Source organism: Pongo pygmaeus, chromosome 7 (genome assembly GCF_028885625.2).
Source record: "Pongo pygmaeus isolate AG05252 chromosome 7, NHGRI_mPonPyg2-v2.0_pri, whole genome shotgun sequence".
NCBI lineage: Eukaryota > Metazoa > Chordata > Mammalia > Primates > Hominidae > Pongo > Pongo pygmaeus.
Genome location: NC_072380.2, coordinates 143,272,357 through 143,295,052, shown reverse-complemented (window position 1 = coordinate 143,295,052; position 22,696 = coordinate 143,272,357). Strand labels below are relative to the sequence as shown.

The 22,696-nt window shown below is 48.1% G+C and overlaps 1 protein-coding gene across 11 annotated transcripts in view; it reads left to right on the top strand.

Annotated features, from left to right (window-relative positions):
• Positions 1 to 1,168: 1,168 nt before the first annotated feature.
• The window catches only part of ASAP1 (ArfGAP with SH3 domain, ankyrin repeat and PH domain 1), a 392,196-nt gene continuing 370,668 nt past the window's right edge, over positions 1,169 to 22,696 (top strand). For 5 of the 11 annotated variants that reach the window (XM_063669086.1, XM_063669082.1, XM_054499219.2 and 2 more), the window contains exon 1: positions 1,298 to 1,799. The gene's annotated coding sequence lies outside the window, so the exon portion shown is untranslated. Of the gene's footprint in view, positions 1,800 to 22,696 lie in introns of all 11 variants that reach the window. The other 6 variants (XM_054499217.2, XM_063669081.1, XM_063669076.1 and 3 more) reach the window with 6 other exon arrangements.

The following is a 22,696-nucleotide window of genomic DNA, read 5'->3' as shown; positions in this document are numbered from 1 at the left end:
GGCGGAGCTGACTTCTGGGCTGTGAGCTGCGTGCCAAGAACAGCCATACAAGGGTTCTTCCAGGCAGAGGGGACGGCAGCTACAATAGGCCTAGAGCAGGACCCTGGGACTCCTGGTGCTCAGCCCAGAGCTTGTCCTACTGCTTCTGGCCACGGAAAGAGAACTGCAGAAAAGGAACAATGTTGGGTCTAAAACTGGTATCTGTTCCTTACTTGGAGTAAACGAGCTGGTACCCAACTTTCAGTTCCCAGCAGGTTCATTTCAGGCTTCTGTTTTCGCTCATGAGCATGTTGTTCCCTCTTCAAAGTCTGATTGGGTTTCAAAGGAATCTGAAACACTTACAGCAAAACCACCAAGCTGCATCCTCCAGGTATACACCCCCGAAATGTGGCATTTCCGTGGGAAACCACAATGAATCACTCATTGGCTGCCCGGCCTCTCTGCCCAGTCAGAGATTGATTTTGGTTTTCCCAAACTTTGTAAATCCGCTCCAGACTGTTTAACAACCCCCACTCCCCACCATACCCGGACTCTCAGATTAGGAGCAAAATCCCAAATTTTGTGAGGTTTTCTGTTTCAGATTTCACCAGAAGGGGGTCTGCCACAGCCACTAACCGTTTCCTCTGCAGAGAGTCGTTTCTGATATGCTGCAAAGAAAAACAATCACCCAATGATTAGGAGGGAAATGAAGTTCTAAAGAAAGACTACTGTCTCTGACTTTGAAAGTAGACATAGATATGCACAATATACATCCCACAAATTAAAATCCTCTTTCTCTGATGTCTTTTAATGGTAATAATAAGGACAAGCATGGCTATCATTTATTTGGGCGTTTCCAATGTGCCGGTCCCTGTCTAAACATTCAGCTTCCAGATCAAACCTATGAGGGTGGAATTAACATCCATTTCATACTTAAGGAAACTGAGGCTCAGGAAAGTTGAGTGAGTTACTCAAGGTAACATGAGTAGAAAAAAGGCCATATTCCAACCGGACACAGAGCCTGCAGCCCACACGATTACTCTTCATACTGTTCCTATACTATCCTGACTGGGAAGGTCCTGTTCCCTTGGCACTGGGCAAAAATGAAGAAATTATAAGAGCAGAGAGGAAGTGGTGAAACGGGGCAGCCTGGTGAAGTAATTCCTTTACTGAAAATAGGGGTAACGGCCAGGACAGTGCAGGTCCATCCTCCGCAGATGGAAGACAGGCAGGTCCTTTGCCGCTGTCCCGGCCTTAGAAAGGCACCTTCCGCGTCCAGGGTTTTCTGTGGATAAATCCCACCCCTTCCACCTCAGGCGGGGAGGAGGCCGGCCGGCCGGGGCATGGGGCGGAAGGCGAAGGACGCCCGACCCCGGCCGAGGTCTGGGGCCCCTCCCGCGCCTCCAGCACCCCCCGCGTGGCTGCCGGCGGGCCAAGAGTTAAGCAAGGCGGGAGCCCCCGGCGCGGAGCGGCTCGGGGCCGGGAATGCTTAGTCAGGATCCCGATTTCCTGTCGAAGTGTTTGGATTTCCTGAAACCCGCGCCCTCCGCCGCCGAGCGGGATCGTGCGAGCCGCTCGCGTCGCCGCGGCCTCCTCCCCCTCGGCACATGGTCGCCCGCCCCTTCCTGCGCCGCGCTCGGCTCCCGCGCCTCGCCTGGCCTGGCCGCCGCCGCGGGCGAGCACTCTGCGCTGGGCAGCCCCGGGCCCGCGCCTCCCGCCCAGCCAGCGCTTCGCGGTCGCAGTTCGCTTTCCCATCCGAGAGCCGCGAGCGCCCGGCCGAGCCCGCGATGGAATAATGCCCAGCGGCCCGCCAGGTCCCGGTGAGTTGCGGGGCGCTCGGACGCGCTCGGCGGGGTCGGGCGGAGTCGCCCCCAGTCGCGGGCGCCCCCTGCCCAGTCTCTCGTGCGAAGAGGGGCGCCGGGACGGGGCGCCGGGCGGGCTCCCGGCTCCTTTCGCAGCGGGGTGTCCTTCTCTGCGGCGAGGGCACCGGCCCTGGGCTGGGGCGTGTGCGGGACGCGCGGCCAGGCTCTGCGGGGCCGGGCGAGGCCGCCCGGTGGGGGGGGTCTCCGCGCCTCCAGCTCGGGAGAGGGGGCCCCTGCAGTGGGGCCGGGGACGGGGCCCGCCCTGGGGGGCTTCGCGTCCCCCTCCGGGGGAGGGCCCGGGATGACGTGCTTGGCGGCCCGGACCCCGCCGATGGGGCGCCCTCCCGGCATTGTCTCTAGCGCGGCCGAGGAAAGTTCCCCGCGGCCCCCGGCCCCTGCCCGGACCCGGCGCTGCTTGGCAGGCCCCAGGCCACTTGCCTAAAGCAAAAGAAGAGAAACGAAAGGGAAGGGGGTGGGGGGAGTCCTACTTGGAGCTTGGGGTTTGCTCCTGGGTGGACCGTGAAGTGGCTTGTGTTTTCGCTTGTACCATTTTGGGACCTGCTGCGTTTTCTGAGAGCGACATGAAGTTTCAAAGAAAAAAGAAACTTGCCGATGTCCGGTTTTCTGCGGTTTGATACATCCCAAGAGTTCATCTTGGGCACTTCTAAAGCAGTTTCCTTTAATAATGTGGTTTTCCAGTAGCTCAGGGAGACGGATGGTCAACTGCAGACCATCATCGTTAACTTGACCTCAACTTTACCTGTACTCATCAGGAAAGAAAAAGAACTTTCTCTCGCATTTTCCCCTGTCTACTCTGTTAGATTATCTTGGCGTGATTGATTCTGGGACGACATCAGGACCTGGATTGCTGAGTAATGTTTTGGGATTGTAAAAGCTTATCGGTTTTTAGGCCAGGGTTATCTGTATTGCAACCTTCACCCCAAAGCCTTTCTGTTTTGCAATTGTAACGCGGCCAGATAGCTTTAAGAAAATGCGGGTCTTCTGGAAACACCCAGTGAACAGTTTAGAAAGAAAAAGATCTTTGAGAACAACTGATTCAGCCCCTTCTGAGAAGGCCCAGAAAGGTGACCTGACTTGCCCAAGGTCACTTGGCCAGGAGTAGTTTCCACTTCTTCAGGCTCCGTCCCATGCCCCTTCTGTGTTAGATTTTGATCTGTTAGCCATGAAACAGATTTGGAAACATGTCTTCTTTGCGTCACAACCTTCACCCCTTTAGTGCCTTCTCTTCTGTCCTGTTAATGCTGCTATTTTTGAGATATGCACTTGTTTCAAACTGCATATTTTGAGACAGGGAGTTAAAAAAAGCAAAAATCACCTAACCCCTACTGTTGAGCTACTAAGTGGATTTGGAGATTCAGCTACCAAATGGATTTGAAGTATAAAATGAGTGGCTTATTATACGGGGAATTACTTTCCCTATCCCATTCTTTTGTGCAAAATAGAAACTCCCAGGTCCAAAAAAGGGCAGTATCTTAGCACATAATGTACCCTCTGATGTTCTCTAGACTTGATTTTCAGCCCTCCTGTTTCTTGTGAGCTAAGCAGCCCATCTATTTTTCTCATGAGAGCTCTGAATGGCTGGTTTTTCATTTTTAGTATGTGATAATGTTGGAGAGAAAGGACTTTTCTCAAGCTTGCCATTTGGTGAGGGAAATTGAAATTCTCTACACCTCCCCAGTCCTCACCAGCCACAGCGAGCCAGATTTTCAAAATCAGTGCAAGCCTGGCAGGCCCAAAGATGAATGTGTGCATTCAGATTGAGCCCTCCCTTGTGAAGACTCACGTCCCAGCTGGCATCTCCATGCTGCACCTAGGTGGCTGAAGTCTAGAGGAAAGAAGGGAACCCCAGTTAGCTAGGACAGTGTTGTTCCTGCTATTTCCCCACCTGAGTCTCAGCCGTATTTGGATCCTGCTGCTCGGTTCTCATTTTTCCCTGCCGTTTCTTCACCCAACCACTGCTGTATCTGGAGTGGGCTCCGGAAGGTCTTTTCTAGGAGACTGCATGAGTGATCCCCACGTGAGCAATAGTAACGGTCACCCCATTTATTAAGCACTTGCTGTATGCCCTAGACATGTTACCTCCTAAGAAGTCCTAAGGAGGAGTGGAAACTTCTTGGGGACCCTTGCCCAGAAAGGACAGCACATCTCAGATTTATCTGGAATCGAGTTTTTCTTTCATGCATCCAGGGAAACATTTGCTAAGTGGCTTCCCTGTGGGAGGTGCCAGTTGTGCAAAGATGAATAGGACCCTGTTCTCGAGGCCTTCTATTTCCAGCCTCATCTTTCAATGTCAGCCTTACACTTTCTCTTTTAATTCATCCATTGAACAACCATGTATTGAGCACCTGCGCCATGCTAAGCCCTCTGTGGAGTCCTGATGATACAGTGGTGGACGAAATAGACGTGGCACTGCCCTTCTGGAGCTTGCATTCCTTTGGAGGAGATGAGCAACAAGGAAGAAGCAGAAGAAACAACCTCTAACAGATGAGTGATTCCTTGTTATCAAGGAAACAAACCTGGGACCAAAGTAGGGGCTGGTGGCACAAAGTTGGTCCTAGTTTTGGAAGGGAAAGCCTTTCTGAGATTGGAAAATGGAGAAGAAACTGGCCAGGCAGAGAGAATGCAGGGGACAGCATTCCAGGCAGAGGGATGGGAATGTGCAAAGTTGACTATGCACAAAAGAGCTTGGTGTATTCCAAGGAGTGAGGGAAGGCAGGGCTAGAGTGTAAGGGAGAGATGGGGGGAATGGCGCAAGGTGAGGTTTGAGAGGGAAGCAGGGACGAAATCACACAGCCGATTCTAAGCCATGCTGGGGAGAGTCCCTCCACCCAGTACAAAGGGAAGCTTTGGTGAGTTTAAGCTCAGCAGTGATATCTGATTGACTTTTTTTTTTTTTTTTTGAGACAGAGTCTAGCTCTGTTGCCCAGTCTGGAGTGCAGTGGCAGGATCTCAGCTCACTGCAACCTCTGCCTCCTGGGTTCAGGTGATTTTCCTGCCTCAGCCTCCTGAGTAGCTGGGATGATAGGCATGCACCACCACACCTGGCTAATTTTTATATTTTTAGTAGAGACGGGTTTTCTCCATGTTGATCAGGATGGTCTCAAACTCCTGACCTCAGGTGAGCGACCATGGCCAGCCTGATTGACATTTTTGAGATTGCTTTGAGTGCTTTTATGAAGAGCGGATGGATCATAGGGGGCAAAGTGTAGAAGCAGGAAGACCACTTAGGAGGAAAGAGGATGGTGGCTTAGAACTGGACAGCAGCAATGGAGGTAGAGAGAAGTGGGTGGAGCCTACTTAGATCTTGGAGATAGCATTGATGAGATCTGGTGATAGATTACATTGGAATGAGGCAAGGGGAAGGACTCAAGGGTGACTCCTGGAGTTCTGGCTTGAACAGCTGGGTGTGTGGTGGCGTTGTTGTGGGAGACAGGAAGACTAGGAGGATTATGCTGATGGAGAAAATCAAGTTCTGCATCAGCCATCCTAAATTTGAGATGTCTAGGAGGCATCCTGTGGAGATTTCAGGCAGGCAGGAGGCCTGGACCTCCGAGGAGACTTACAGGCTACAGGCATTATTACCAGCCTGCTGTGGAGCTGCCAGAGTGCTTGCCGGCACATGCCCTGTGTTTCATTTCCCTGAGTGTCTGCTTACGTTCTTCCCCCTGCCGGGGATGCTCTTCCTCTCTCCCAGGCTAATTGCTACTCATCTTTAAAAAGCACCTGTGTCTTTATCTCCTCGAAGATGCTTTTAACTCCCTCCCCTACTCTTAAGTCCCTGTGTTTACCTTCATTGTGTGTTCAATTGAAGTTACTTCTTTTTTTGGTATCTTATGTGAATGAAACCTTGGTGCTGGCCTTACCAGATAATAAGTGCTCACAGTAAGGGTAAATTCAACAAATGTTAGCTATTATGATTATTATTGATGGGGGTGATAGACATATAAATAAAAATTGCATTATATTAGGATAAGCATAATGATAGTGTATTAGTTTCTTATTGCTGCTGTAACAGATTACCCCAAACTTAGTGGGTTACATCATACAAGTTTACTATATTACAGTTCTGGAGGTCAGAAGTCTAGAATGGATCTCACTGGGCCGAAATCAAGGTGTAGCAGAGGGTGTTACTCCCGGCAGCGCTGGGAAGAATTTGTTTCCTTGTCTTTTCCAGTATCAGGAGGCCACTTGCATATCTTGGCTTGTGGTTTCCTTCTTCCACCTCCAAAGTTGGCAATGTTGGTCTTAATCCTTCTCAAGCTTCCATCTCTCTGATTCTCCCTTCTGGCATCTTCTTCCACCTTGAAGGACCCTTAAAGTGATTCCACTGTGCCACCTGTATAATCTAAGCTACTCTCCCTATTTTAAGGTCAACAGCTTAGCAACCTTGATTCCATCTGCAGCCTTCATTTTCCATTGCCATGTAACTCGTGGAACCTAAGGTATTCACGGGTCATTGGGATTAGGATGTGGATATCTTTGCCACCTGGGAAAGGAGGGTGTTATGGGAGCTCTGGGGAGAGGTTCCTAACCCATGGGGAAGAGAAGGTCAGGGACATCTTACCATGGCTGTAGTGATGCACTGGTGGGAGTCAACCTCCACTGTGTCCTCACAGTCACTCCTTCGTCAGAGCTCTTCTCTGTGCCAGGCCTCCGTGAAGAGTTGGAGTTGAGGATTAATTTCACTGTGCATTCTTCAGCTGTCGGCCCGATTGTTCACTTTCAACCCAGGGACACTAATTTCTCACCCGGCCTCTTGAAAAAAATTAAATTTACCAACCCATGCAAATCCTCTACCAGCTCCCTGCCTCGTACCCCAAGTCCTCTCCCAGGAGGGGATGGGCAGGGTGTGGGCTGAGTCCTCTGACTTCAGAGTCTGCCCCCAGTTCATTTCCCAGCACAGCACGCATCCCTACAGTTGTTCCTTTTGTACGGCTAAAACCTTGTTGCAAAGCTGCAGCCAGGTCCCTAACCTCAGCCAGCCCTGTTCCCAGAGCAGGCCATTGGCCCCAAGAGAGGTCAGGAGGGAGTGTGTGGTTCGATTAGGACAGATCCGTCTGAGTCCTGAGGGGAAGAAGCAACCGGAGGGCCTGGCGCACTGGTGGCCCCATCTTCTGAGAGTAAAGGAAACACACCATGATGTGCTGTGTAGCCACGTTGCTGCGAGGGGGTAATTAAGACCAGATTTCTGAAGTCCTCTCAGTTATTTGGAGAAAATGGGCTCCTGTCCCAGATTCTCCCCAGAAACAGACGGTTTCTTGAGACCTTAAGCACTTTGGGGAGGCACATGAGCTCTCTCGGCCACCGACGAGCTGAGTTACAAAGCGACTGAGGGCGTCTGCTGCCTGGGGTCACCCTGCCAGCCCCTTCAGCTCCCATCTCTTGGAAATGCCACAAACTAAGCTTGTCTTGTAATATTTTTGGTGTTTCCTCTTCCTTCACTGCCCTAAGTGAGGAAGTGCAAAGGTGCACAGAGTTAGGAAAACAAAAGTAAGTATGTCCCTCCAGTGGCAGGATCCTGGTTGGAGCCTGGTTTGGGATAAAGAAGAGTGCCTGTCAGTACTTCCCTAGCTGTGGTGGGAGTTACACAGAAGCCAGCTGGGGAGCATCAGCCGTGGGCAGAACAGGAAGAAAGGCGTCAAGACAGCGCCCACCCGCGGCTTCTGGGGGATGTTGGCATTTCCCCTTTCGAAGCCAATCGTGAATTTTTGGTCAAGGCTTCTGCCTTTGTAAAAACTCGGCCTGTGTGTAACAATACTGTGTGCCTATTTCCTTGTAGTTTTCTATCTATCTAAATAATTTCCTTTTGAGTAGAAATGTAAAAAGGGTGCCCAGGCATTCCATTATAGTTATTCTCTCCTGAGACTTTGGGGGATGCAGGATGGCTCAGTGGAATCTTCGGTGGGTGGGAAAACCAGAAGATTCTGGGTTCTACTGTAGTCGCCACTTTTCCTTCTCTTCTGCACTGACCTTACTGACTTAACTGAGATAATGTAAGAAAAACAGCCAGCACAGGGGTCCCGTAGATGGTAGTCGTTATTACAGCTGTCTTGCAGGGAAATGTGTTTGCTCATATAGTTCCGCACCTGTGAGCTGGGGCATCTTGAAGGGGATTGGGAACTGGGACTCTGTGTTATTCCTCTTAGCCCTTTGTGCCCACCACAGTGCCCAGCAAATGACAGGCACTGAACGAGGAGGCTGAGTCAGGTATATTGGCTTCAGCTGCTTAGCTGCGTTACCATATTTGTTGAACTTTTTTCATCATTGAGTTTTAATTTTTAATTTTTTTTTTTTTGAGATGGAATCTTGCTCTGTCGCCCAGGCTAGAGTGCAGTGGTGCGATTTTGGCTCACTGCAACCACCGCCTCCCGGGTTCAAGTGATTCTCCTGCCTCAGCCTCCTGAGTAGCTGGGATTACAGGCATGTGCCACCATGCCTGGCTAATTTTTGTATTTTGTAGGGATGGGTTTTACCATGTTGGCCAGGCTGGTCTTGAACTCCTGACCTTAGGTAATCCGCCTGCCTCGGCCTCCCAGAGTGCTGGGATTACAGTAAGCCACCACTCCCAGTCTAATTTTTTATATTATTATTATTTTAAGTGATAGGATCTTGCTGTGTTGCCCCGGCCGGAGTGCAGTGGCACAAATATAGCACACTGCAGCCTCTAATCCAGGGCTCAAGTGATCTTCCTGCCTCAGCCTCCCAAGTTGCTGGGACTACCAGCGTGAGCCACCTTGCCTGGTTATTTTTTATATTTGGATGGTCTCATACTTCTGGCTTCAATGGCCAGGTGCACTGGCTCATGCATGTAAGCCCAACACTTTGGGAGGCCAAGGCGGGTGGATTGCTTGAGCCTCAGGAGTTTGAGACCAGCTTCGGCAACATGGTGAGACCTCATCTCTCCAAAAACAACAAAAAAACAAATAACAAAAATTAGCCAGACATGGTGGTGCACTCCTGTAGTCCCAGCTACTCGGGAGGCTGACATGGGAGGATTGAGCCCAGGGAGGTCGAGGCTGCAGTGAACCAAGATTGTGCCACTGCACTCCAGCCTGGGTGGCAGAACAAGACCTTGTCTCAAAAGAAACCAAACTCCTAGTTTCAAGCGGTCCTCCTGTCTCAGCCTCCCAAAGTACTAGGATTATAGGTGAGAGTTTATAATTTTAATGACTATACATTTTACTTTTAGAAATTCTTAGTTCTCTTTCAGTTCAGCCTGCACTTCCATCCTTGGGTCCTGTTCTTTCCTTAGGGTTTCTGTTTCATGTTTTATATCTTCATTTTAAATATACTAATGTTCTCTTTCAGATTGCTCTAGGTTCGTTCTAGAGGAGCCAGTTCTCCCATTTGTTGTGTCTTCTGGTTTGGGGGCTTAGTGGCTCATGCCCCAGGAGAGCCCCACCTTTCTTGGGTAGGAGAGATGTCTCCACAGAGCAGTATTATGCTTCAGCAAAGGCCCTAAGTGTCTCCTGGGTCCTGGAAAAGTTTCTGTGGGAGCTTCTGGGCCCATGTTTTGACCCCAGACCAATGGTATATGGTGGATTCCACAGTCACACCCAGAGGCTTTAAAGTCTGCACGGAAGCCTTTTTCCCTTACTCAGATCCTGCTTTCTTGCCATTTCTCTGGGCTGATGGGAGGAATAATTCAGGCCCTCATTTTAGAGGAGACTTTGATCTCTTTGAGGGTCCTGGTTTTATAAAGGGGTCTCATTTCTCCTGTAATCCTGGGAGACACCAAGTTGCAACCAGCTAGCTTAATATTCAGTCTTCTTTTTCAGACCAGGAAAAGAAAGAACATTTATAAAAATGTAAAAATTGCCTTTTTGGAGAAAGAACTGAAATCTATAACAGAACATTAGTAATGAGACAATTGGATTCATATCAGCAAGCACTTACTGAGTGCGTCCTGTGCATTCACCTGCTGCAGTGCCTGCTGGAGGTGCAAGGGTGGTGGTAGGGCCCTGATCATTTCTGTAACCCCTAGTGTCTAGCACCAAGTCTAGCACAGGGAAGACAATAAACATTTCAGAAGAAAGAAAGAAAATGCATGTGCTTGAAGAAGACGCATGCTGATGCAAAAGATGTACTAAGATACTGAAGAATATCACTGAATTGAGACTCAGAAGTCCTGAATTCTAGTCTGGAATGGATACTGACTAGTTATGTGACCTCAAATAGTAGCCATTTATCCTCTTTGGACCTCAGTTCCCCACCTGCGTAAAGGGGATGGTAGCTCCTGTCCTTAGTCACCCTCCCTGCCAGGTTACAGCACGATAATGAGTATGGAAGTGTAGGAGCCTTGGAGGGGTAAGGGGTCAGTCTTGTCTTCAAGGCCGATGGGATAACGTGCCTTCCAGCAGCCAACATGCCTTCTAGCAGCCATCTTGCCTTGGGAACTCCCTTCATCTCACCCTATAATCACTGTGGGCACTGGGTTTTCAGGGGATGGGCTGTAAGCATTTCAGGTCTTGAAAGCTTTTTCGAGCTAAGGGGCTATTCTTTGGTGTATGGTCAGTATTTGGGCACTGGGGAGCTGACCTGCTTCCTGTCTCATGTGATATCCTTTCCCCTAGAATTTCCCTCAGGACCCCATCAATATGGGCCGAGCCGTCACGGAGAGCCGTTCTGGGATGGAATTTTTGCATGTCATTGCCTTTGTGATCTTTGACCCACTGTTCTTTGCGGCTCCTCCTCTGGACAGTGGTTCTCATGACCCCTCCAGTGGGCTGTCCTTTGGCTAGGTCATTCTTTCCTGCCTAAGGTGACTTGGCGGGTGGAGGGTAGGAGCATTTGTCATGATGCTATGGGAAAACCACTGGACTTGGAATCAGTAATGATAGCTATTATGTATTGCTCGTTAATATATGTCATTACTGTTGTAAGCAGTTTTCCTCTATGAGCTCATTTAATCCTCATAATAACCCTATAAAATAGGCGCTATTTCTAACTCCCATTTTATATACGACGAACCCGAAATACACAGAGCCTAGCTGACTTCTCTGAGGTCATATAGTTAGTAAGTGGCAAGATTTTTTTTTTTTTTTGAGACAAGGTCTCACTCTGTCTCCCAGGCTGTAGTGCAATGGTGCTATCACAGCTCACTGCATCCTTGCAATCCCAGATTCAAGTAATCCTTCCAGGTTCAAGTGATCCTCCCACCTCAGCCTCCCTAATAGCTGGGGTCACAGGTGTGCGCCACCAGGCACAGTTAATTTTTGTATTTTTAGTAGAGATGGGGTTTTGCTGTGTTGCCCAAGTTGGTCTCGAACTCCTGGGCTCAAGTGATCCACCTGCCTTGGCCTTCCATAGTGCTGGAATTGCAGGTGTGAGCCACCAAGCTTGGCCCTTGTAATTGGCAAGATTTTAAGCAAGGCGATCTGTGTTCAATACCCATACTCTTGATCGTGATACAATATTGCCTCTACAGACTTGAATTTTAATTCCACACCCTAATTCTTCATGTGGCCTTGGAAGAGTCTGCTTTTAGCCTTTCTCGTAGCCTGCCTGAGCTTTAGTTTTCTATTCTGTAAATTGTGAAAACTCTCACAGTTTTTTTAGGGTGTCAAATAAAGCAATATATAAGGAAAGTGGCTAAGTGAGTGCCTGGCACATAACTGGTACTAAACAAAAATGAGTGGGTTTCAAAATGAGATAAGAGTTCTCATTTGCATGATCAGTAGGGAGAAGAAGCATGAAGGAGTGAATTCACTTTTAAGAGTTTTCATTGCACAAATTTTCCTGCCTATCCTGTTATATGCCAAGCACTTAGGATATGAAGATGAAAAATCAAAGTCCACCTGCTAGAATACCTTCCAGTTGAATAGAAGAGAAAGATATGAACTGTTAATAATTTGGCACCAGTGTCGCTCAACAGCATGGGAGAGTTACCAAGGAACAGTCATAGGTGTATAGGGAAGGGAGAGAGTCCTCCCTCCCTTCAGAGAAAGCTTTGTGAAAGAAGTGTCTGAGCTTTACTCTTCCAAGACAGGCAGGATTTCCCTAAGTGGGGAGAGAAGGGAAGGGTATTCAAGGCTGAGAATAGCTGGATCAAAGGCTTTGTGGTAGGAATGTGCTGGCTATTTTTGGGGAGGTCTAAGGAAAATGTGTTCAAGGAGAAAGGTGAAACTCTTAGTTAAAATAAAATGGCATTTGGGGCTTCTCTCTGAAATGCAGTCATCCCTGCTACTTCCTATGCCTCCACTGTTACAGAACTCCTGATCTAGAAAAGCAAACTACAGTGTCGTTTATAGACCTTCCCATAATAGCCGTTAGCAAGTTTCCTCTCGTAGGACAGTTACTTCCTCAGCCCTAAAATAGAATGGCAGCAGGGTGGAGATGTGGGATATTTGCAGTCTACACTCTGTTGAGCAGCATACTGCAGGGGCGAGTGAGCGACCAGGTGTAGCAGACAGTGGTTGCTTACCCAACATCCTTTCCCCTTCTTTTTCGCTGGCAGGACATTGATCTTCAGATGTCCACCCTCCAGTGGGTGAATCACTGGGTCCTATTCCCCTTGGCAACGATTGGGTTAGATGTGGGCAACTGACAGAGCTCTGGCCTGTGAAATATGAAGGGAAATCGCCTGGCAGTGGGGGTGAAGAAAGATTTTTCTGCATCTTAAAAAGAGACATGTAGGAAGAAAAAGCCCCTCTTCTTTTGTGGGACATACTGGGGTTAGCATGTGATACCTGGAACCATGGCAGCCATCTTGGGACCATGAGGGAGCCTGGCTTAGGGAGGACGTGTTGAGGGTGTCAGAGCAGAAAAATGGAAGGAATGAGACACCGAGCATCTACCTTTAGACTATTCTGATGGGAGTTTTCTGTTATTTGTAACTAAAAAACACCTTAATGAATGCACAGTGGGATGGACAACTCACATGGCATCTAGAAGATTCTGGGTTCACTGCACTTTCCTCATTCACCCTAGGCTTTAGCCCACCACCCTGTTTGAATTCTCTTCCAAAATGAAGAACCTTTATACTTTCACAGTCTTGCTGTTCCCATCATCCGAAATGCCCTTTCCCTACCTTCCCCGTCTGCCAAAAACCCTTCCCCGTCTGCCAAAAAGCATGGCTCAGGTGCACCATCTCTGAAAAGCCTTTCCCAATCTTTACTATTGTGATTATTTTCTTCTTTGAGTACCCGTAACATTTGTCGTCCTCTTCTCAACCTCCCTTCCTCCCTCTCTCCCTTCTCCCCCTCTTTCCCCTCCTCCCCTCCTCCTGCCTCTCTTCCCCCATCCCTCTTCCTCCTTTCCTCCTCTTCCCCCTCCCCCTCTTCCCTTTCCTCCCCCTTGCCCCTCCCCCTCCTCCTTTCCTCCTCTCTCTTCCCCCACCTCATTTTCCCCCTCCTTCTCCTCCCCATTTTCCCCTTTCTCCTCCCTCTCCTTCTTTCCTCCCCTTCCCCTTCTTCTCCCTCCTCCTCCTCCTCTCCCTCTCCTCATTCCTCCTTTCCTCCTCCTCTCCCTTCCTCTCTTCCTCCTTACCATTTTCCCCCTCCTTATCTTCCCCCTTTTCTCCCTCCTACTCCTCCCTCTCTTCCTTTCCTCATCTTCTTCCTCCTTCACCTCTCCCTACTCTTCCCCTTCTGTCCCTGTCTTTCTGTATTAGGTGCCTACCATGTGCCAGCTGTTGTGCTGCATACTCTGCTATCCTGGAACCTCTCATATGAATGGGGGCCAGACATGTCCAGGTAATTATGAGCCAGCATGTTTAGTGTGGTCCTGCAGGAACGTAACATGTAATGGGCACTTAGGAAGAGGTGCCTGACTCCACCTTGCAGGGAGGGTCAGAGAAGACTTGTTACAAGGTGTGATCCTTGAGCCGAATCTTAAATAACGAATAGGAACCAGCCAGTAAAGAATGGAAGGAAGGGAAGGAAATTCTAGTCGTAGGGAGCCTCAGCAGGGATGTGAATGGTACCAATAGCACAGTATGTGCTGGGAATTACAAGTGGTTCGTTATGGTTGGAACCTAACATTTGAGGTAGGATGTGTTGAGGTCAGAGCAGGAGGCAGGAGCCATATCCTGGAGCTTGAACTTCTATCTTGAAGCCACTGAGGAACCACTGAAGGCTTAAGGCAGGGGGGTGATGTGATACTTGCCTATTGGAAAGGTGACTCTGGCTACATTGGACTGAATAGATTAGGTGGTTGATGCCAGGATCTGGAAGCAGGAAGACCAGCTCTGATGCTCTTACAGGAGTCTGGGAGGGAAGATGGGGAGGCAGTAGGATTGGCTGGCATGGGGATCATTTGGAGGGGGGATGGGGAAGACAGAGAGCCATGACACTGATTTCTGGCCAGTTGGCAAGGCTGAGTCATGTCTGTGTCTCAAAACATTGTCACCTCCTCAGCCTCCTGGTTCTTCCAGTGTGTGTGTCCCTTAGAGTGGTCAGTTCCTGGCTTCAGTGGGAAACGATATGAGGGAGACGCAAGTCTATGTCCTCCCTTCTTTCCTGTCTTCTCCTCCCACAGCTGCAGCACTTTGGCTGCTGCTTAAGTGGAACAGGAAGTGGAGCTGTGACATGGTTTTCCCGATGTCCTTGCTTTCTAGGTCTGAGCTTGAGAAGAGAGAAGACTCCCTTCATGCCTGTCACTCATTGTCTTTCTTTCTTGCTCTTCTTCCAACCCAAACCAATTCTGAATACACCTTCCCAGTATCTGCAGTCCAGCCCCTTCTGTCCATCCCACAGTTCCTGCCTCGGGTCAGTGTTCTGGGTGGTTTCTCCAGAATCATCCAGCCCTCTCCTACCTCACTGCCCTCAGCCCATCCTCTGAGCTGCCTCAGGGAAATCTCCTTAAAACTTCAGATTGGGTCACGTTCCTGCTTAACAAGCTTCAGTCTCCATCCCCATGCCCAGGTGGTCAGGGTCAGAGGAAAGCAGCTGGATGTTTCAACTGCTCAGACCCAGGGTCAGCCCTGGCTCTCTGCTTACTCACTGAACGCCTTTAGACAAGTCACCCAACTTACCAAACCTTCATTTCTTCAGCTGTGAAATGGAGATAACTTGCCTTACTGAGGGATGAGTGAGTAAAAAAATACATTAAAGTGCCATCCTAACACGCACGTATGTACACACACACACACACACACAGGTTTTCTTTCCTCCTTGCCGTTTTATTCATCTTGGTGAGTCCTTCATATCCACTTAGCAAACTGCCCATCCTGTAGTAGACCAGTTGCTTAATTCATGTTTGATGAATGAACTATTCCTTCATTCCTTTGTAGCTGAGAGTTTGACAATCTCTCTTTTGCTAAATTTGAGAAGCTTTTTTGAGTTGTCTTTGAGGTCCAGAAGGATCGGGGCCCTGCTGCTCAGGGGAGTTCATTTGGAGGAGGAAACGGAAGCTAAGACTTAGTCTCAGGCTTCCTGACTTCAAGCCGGTGATCTTTCCATTGGCCACCTTGTAACTTCCTGGGCAATCAGGAGCCATCTACTGGGGCACGTTGCCCAGGCTCTGGAATGTATCGTCATGAAATGAGTGGAGGCCCTCCAGGCAGCTATTATAGAGAACAACAAATTGAGGAGTTGGCATAAGCAGGGCCACATGAATTAGTCAGCGAAGTATACATGCATTATCCTTCAAAACTCATTTTTCCCAAAGAATCTTAATAGACAGAACGTGTGTGTGTTGGGGGGGAGTGGGGGTGTTCTCCTCCTAGAACAAGTTGAAAGTTGGTTGGGGTAAGTTAGGTTCAGTAGTGATATTTTAAACTTCCAGCTTGAAGAAGGTAATAGTGTTAAGTATTTGCAGATGGTAATCACATGGGACCTGAAACAGAGTCTACAGAGGGTTATCACACACCAGAAACAATGCCGCTTCTGTGGTATGGATGGCTGGTAAGAGTTTGGATCCTGGACTTAAGTGTGGGTCCTAACTTGGCTTTTTACTGGCTACTTGACCATAAGCAAGTTTCAAACCTCTTTGAGCCTTAGTTTTGTTACCTGTCAAATGGAGAGAATAAGACTTTTGCCTCATAGGTTTTGTCAAGAGAACTATCTAAAGTGAGACCTGGAGAACGGTGAGAGTGGTGTCTGGCACATGGAACTAGGGGGAGAGGAAATGTTAGCTATCCTGATGACGGTGGTGATGAAGATGACTGTTAAGGGTTGAATTGTGTCTCTTCAAAAGATGTCTTGAAGTACTAACCCCCAAAACCTCAGATTGTGTTTTTATTTACAAATAAGCTCTCCACAGAGGAAATAAAAATTAAAATGAAGTCATTAGGGCAGGCCCGGATCCAAAATGACTGGTGTCCTTATAAAGGAAATTAGGACCTAGAGGCAGATATGCACAGAGGGAAGACAATGTCAAGGCACACAGGGAGAAGACACCTCTGTGACTGCAGTGATGCAGCTACAGTTCAGGGAATGTAAAGATTTCTGGCAACCACCACAAGCCAGGAAGAGGCAAGGAAGGATTCTCTCAGAAGAACCGGAGAGGGTGTGGCCCTGCTGATACGTTGATTTTGGAATTCTAGCCTCCTGAATTGTGAGAGAATAAATTTCTGTTCTTTTAAGCCATCCAATTTTGGTACTTTTTAATGACAGCCCTAGCAAATTAATGCAATGATAATGATGGTGGTGGTGGTGGTGGTGGTGGTGGTGGTGGTGGTGGTGGTGCTGCCGCTGCTGCTGCTGATGGTGGTGGTGATGATGATGGTGGTTGGTGATAGTGGTTGTGGTTATGGTGGTGATGATGGTGGTTGGTAATGATGGTTGTAGTTATTATGGTGATGATGATGGTGATAATTGTGGTACTGATGATGATGGTGGTGATGATGATGGTGGTAGTCCTGATGGTGACGATGACGGTGGGGGGGATGGTGATGATGGTGGTGATGACGACAGTGGTGGTGATGGTGATGATGGTGATATGATGATGGTGATAGTGGTGATGATGGTGTTGATGATGATGGTGGTGGTGATGATGGTGGTGATACTGATGGTGATGATGATGATGAGGATGGTGGTGGTGGTGGTTATGGTGATGATGATGATGGTGATGATGGTGGTGCTGATGACGATGGTGATGATGGTGGTGGTGATGATGATGGTGATGATGGTGGTGGTGGTTATGGTGATGATGATGATGGTGGTGATGATGGTGATGATGATGGTGGTGGTGGTGGTGATGGTGATGATGGTGATGACAGTGGTGATGGTGGTGGTGATGATGGGGGTGATACTGATGGTGATGATGATGATGAGGATGATGGTGGTGGTGGTTATGGTGATGATGATGATGGTGATGATGGTGGTGCTGATGACGATGGTGATGATGGTGGTGGTGATGATGATGGTGATGATGGTGGTGGTGGTTATGGTGATGATGATGATGGTGGTGATGATGGTGATGATGATGGTGGTGGTGGTGGTGATGGTGATGATGGTGATGACAGTGGTGATGGTGGTGGTGATGATGGGGGTGATGATGGTGATGATGATGATGATGGTGGTGGTGATGGTGATGATAGTGGTGATGATGATGGTGGTGATGGTGGTGGTGATTTGGCATTTGGCCTAAAGACTGACCCAGAAGGTGGCCACATATGTCTGACTGTAGATAGTCCTGTGGCTTTAATTTAGCGAGCACTGGCATGAATATTCCTTCCAATTTTATATTTTAGACATCCAGTGGCATTTTTTGGGAACTTCATTGGTATTATACTAGGAGCAGGTGACTCAAAGTAAATATTCTCCGTCTAGAGAGTGAGATGGACACTGAAGGGGGACAGTTCCTCAAGAGGTGAAGTGACTTTTGACCCACTGAGTGACTGTGTTGGAAAAGGGAATCCCCAAAGTTCTCTCAGATGGTGGCCCATGAGTCACCATGTAGACAATGATGGGGCGGGTGCTTTGTGGCCAAGTGCAGAGACTTGGAGAAGGATTGGAGAAGAGGTTGATGTGGTAGGATGTGGAGGGGATGGGAGCCAGGGGCTTAAGATACAGGGGCACAGTGAGCACGGACTAGATTGAAATTGAGAAGAAGGTAGGTCTTAATCCTGCCGCCAGGAAGATGAGATTTGTGAGTTGTGCTTTAGAAACATCCCTCTGTTGGGGCTCAGCTGTACCTCCTTCATCTCCAGGTTGTCTTGGCCTCCCTGTGCATTGCATTGAGAGGATATTCAAACTGAAGGGGAGAAGCATGGATTTTGAAGGATGAAAAAGGAACAATGTGAGTTATTCCATGTCTTAGAGATAGTGTGGTATGACAGAGAGTGTAAACTCTGGTATCACATAGTCCTGGGTTGGAGTCCTTCGTGGAATCTGGCTCTGTCCCTTGCTTGGTGACCTTTGGCACCTTCTTTTCTCTGAGTCTCAGTTTCCTCTCCTTTCCACTTGCACTGCCAGTACCCCCTGCAGAGTATGGTGGAGATTAAATTGGGATCTTATAGGCCAAGCATGTGGCACCTGAGAGGCCCTGAATAAAAGTCGGTTGTTCTACAATGAACCCTGTCCACATGTGGGATTCTCAGCAAGGGCTTATTGGTGCTTGTGAAACCTAATTAATCAGAGGTGGGAAGAGAGAGCTGGCCTTTGGAAGGGCTTGCATGTCATAGGAGTAAACACATTGTCAATATCAAGAGGAGCTGGGTCCCTGGGAGGAAGGGGTGAGACATGGTGGCTCCTGGGAGGCCGTGATAACTCTTACTGGCAGGTATAACCATGAAGTCCCCATTGCTTTCCGGTTCTTTAAGATATCAAGAAAAGCAGGTAAAGGCTTCTCAGCTCTGGATGGCTTAAAAATAGCCACTGAACAGAGTGGCCAAGCCTTTTTCCCCATGACCTGGCACCTGAAGTCCCCCTTCCCACCCACTCTTGCTCTGCCGTCTCTGCCCAGTAATGACTCCTCATGTATCCTCATCCCAGACACTCCAGCTAGGAACCTTGATATTTATTCCATGCATATTTGTTTGCATTTACATTGCATGCCAGTGGTATTCTAGGGGCTGGACAACAGTAGCAAACATGACAGAGAAAAATCCCTGTCCTCATGGACTTTACATTCCAGTGGGGCAACAGATAGCAAACAAACGTGAAATGGATGGTGTATGAGATGACAAATAGTCCTTATGGAAGAAAAATCCTCTGGCTGGGGTGTGCTGGGGAGGGTGTGCATTGTTAAATGGGGTGTTCAAGGAAGCTCTCCCTGAGAATGTGACGCTAAGCAAAGACCCAAAGGAGCTGAGGGAGTGAGCAAACGGCAGTTTGGGGAGAAATGATTCCTAGGCACAGGGCGTGCCCCATGCAGAGACCCTGATAGCTGCATGCAGGGCACATTAAAGGTACCTCAAGGAAGCCAGTGTGGCTGGAGTGGAGTGAGTGACAAGAAAGTCGGTGCAGGAAAAGGTTGATGGGGTGGGGATGAGGGCTCGACCTTGCTGGGCATTTTGCGGACTTTAGCTTTTGCTCTGAATGACAAAAGCAGCTCTTGGAGGGTTGTGAGTGGAAGAATGATACCTTTGTTTACCTTTTTTTTTTTTTTCCTAACCAGTGTATTAGTTTATGCTTGCATTGCTATAAAGAACTACTTGAGACTGGATAATTTATAAAGAAGGGAGGTTTAATCAGCACACGGTTCTGCAGGCTGTACAGGCTTCTGCTTCTGGGGAGGCCTCAGGAAACTTACAATCATGGTGGAAGGCGAAGGGGAAGCAGGTACATCTTACATGGTGGAGCAGGAGAAAGAGAGAGAGAGGAGGGAGGTGCCACACACTTTTAAACAAGCAGATCTCGGGAGAGCTTATCATGAGACAGCACTAGGGGGATGGTGCTAAACCATTAGAAACACCTTCATGATTCAATCACCTCCCACCAGGCCCCTCCCCCAACACTGGGAATTACAGTTCTACCTGAGATTTGGGTGGGGACACAGATCCAAACCATATCAAGCAGTATTTGCTGTCTGCAAATGCTTAATGCTGATGAGAGTGGAAGCAGCGGCAGTGGTGGGGATGACTGAACTCTGAAATTATGGATTTCTTCTCCCTCCCTCAACTCATCCAAACCATGGCTAAGCTGCGTCAGTTCCACCTTGGCCATTATAGGGAGATTGGGAGTACTTTGGAGATACTGTACATCAAGTCTGTTAGTCTGTCAGCCCCTTTAGAACAGGAATGTGTCTTCTTTCTTAAGTGTCCTTAAAACCTAGCCCAGTGCCTGATGTAAGTGGTAGGCATTTTAAATGCTTATGATGATTAGCCTGTCATTATCTGATCCCTAAGATTGAATTTGGAGCCATCTTTAGTGCTCCCAGGATCCCCTTGTGCTTAACCTTTTCAAAACATCTGTCACTCTGATCTTTCATTGTCTGTCTGTTCCCTCTGCTGCCATGAGCTTCATGAGACTCATGCTGTTTTTTGTTCTTTGTGTTTTTTGAGACAGAGTCTTGTTCTGTCGCCCAGGCTGGAGTGCAGTGGTGAGATCTCGGCTCACTGCAACCTCGGCCTCACGGGTTCAAAGGATTCTCATACCTCAGCCTCCCAAGCAGTTGGGACTACAGCTGTGAGGCACCATGCATGGCTTATTTTTGTATTTTTATTTACATATATATATTTTGAGATGGAGTCTCACTCTGTCACCCACGCTGGAGTGCAGTGGCACAATCTCACCTCCTCCTGGGTTCAAGTGATTCTCCTGCCTCAGCCTCCCGAGTAGCTGGGATTACAGGTGCCCGCTACCACGCCCAGCTAATTTTTGTATTTTTAGTAGAGTTGGGGTTTGGCCTTGTTGGCTGGGCTGGTCTTGAACTCCTGATCTCAAGTGATTCACCCACTTTGGCCTCTCAAAGTGTTGGGATTACAGGGATAAGCCATTGCGTGCCCGGCCTGACCCACACTGTTTGTCCACTCTTTTTTTTTTTTTTTTTTTTATTGAGACGGAGTCTCGCTCTGTCACCCAGGCTGGAGTGCAGTGGCAAGATCTCGGCTCACTGCAACCTCTGCCTCCTGGGTTCAAGTGATTCTCCTGCCTCAGCCTCCCGAGTAGCTGGGACTGCAGGTGCATGCCACCACACCCGGCTAATTTTTTGTATTCTTAGCAGAGACGGGGTTTCATCGTGTTAGCCAGGATGGTCTTGATCTCCTGACCTCGTGATCCGCCTGCCTCGATCTGCGACAGCGCTGGAATTACAGGTGTGAGCCACCGCGCCCGGCCTGTTTTGTCCACTCTTGTAAGTGCAGTACCTGTCTCTGGTCCTGCTACCTGGTAGATGCTCACGAAGTGCTCTTTTAAATGAATGAATGCACCTGGTCCCTTTCATCACCTGCTGAGAAGGGCACTGTTTTCAGCCAGTATCTCTTCCAATCCCAGCATGTCACTGGGAAGATTAAATTGTTTTAAAAAAAAACAAACCCTCAGCCTACAAGGTAGCCTCTGGGCTTTTTGAAGGGAAGAGCAAAGTCAGAGAGCTGTTACTGTTTGAATCAGCGGTGCTGAAGGGCTGTTGGGAAGTGGAGTGCTCTCCGAGGCTTGTCTACACGGCAGAGGCATGTGGATAATTGTATCAGGAGAGTGGGGGGTGCTTGGCCACCAGACTGATAGTCCAGAGTCCTCCTGGGCTGGGAGATCTGGGACAGTGTTTTCCAGAAATTCTGGTTGACTGAGTTTCCCTGTATAGACCAGAGAATGGGCAGCCACAGTCTCATGTGAGGACATTTTGCAACTCTCCCATTTTCAAGCTCAGCTCCCATTTATTGATTTTTTTAACCTCAAGGCCTTTTATAGTTTCTTCTGTTATCCATTTTAAATTATATTTTTGTAATAGCTTTATTGACATATAATTCACATGCCATGCAAATCACCATTTAAATTGCTGAATTCAATGGTTTTTAATATATTCACAGAGTTGTGCAGCTGTCGCTGCAGTCCATTTTAGAGCATTTTCATGCCCCCCCTTCAAAAAAAACTCCATCCATACCCATTAGCAGTCACCCCCCATTTTCCCAATTCTCCTCCCCCAGCCCTAGATAACCTTTAATCTACTTTCTGCACAATTCCTTTTTTTCCCCCAAATGTAAACATAATAAACACTCATAACAGAAAATTCAGAAAGAACAATAAAAGATAAAGAGGCAAATAATGATCATCCATAATTATCCAGCCAATGAGAGATAACCACTTTTGTCTATCTATGCTGATATACTCACAGACACATAGTTTTTGCAAACAGTGACATCTTACACATTCTTTTCAACTTATTCCTTCATTTAATATATAGGGACTCTCCTTCCATGTTGAATAAATATAGATTTACATGATCATTTTTGCTGGCCATGGATAGATCATAATTTATTTGACTGGTTCTTTTTTAATGGACATTTAGGTTGTTTCTAGTTTTTGCATGTACATACTTGTCCAAATACTTACTTTTGACAAATTCCCAGAGGTGGAATTTCAGGGACAAAGGGTAGGCACATTCTCAAGTGTTGTACATATTACCAAGCCACCCTCCAGAAAGGTTTACCAATCTGTATTTCTATGAGCAATTTTGCAAGTATACATTTCTTGCCTGCCCCAGGCATTATCAATTATGTTAATTTTTGCATAACTGATGGACTAAAGATAAATGTTCTTTATTTGCATTTTTAAATTTAATGCTAAAGTTGAACATATTTCCCAGCTACTCAGGTGGCTGATGCAGGAGAATCGTTTGAACCTGGGAGCTGGAGGTTGCAGTGAGCCGAGATTGAGCCACTGCACTCCAGCCTGGGTGACAGAGCGAGACTCTGTCTCAAAAAAAAAAAAAAAAAAGGTAGAAATATGGATTGTAATAGTTGTTGTAAAGTGACCGAAGCCAGTTGGCGCAATTTAGTTCTATTACTTGGT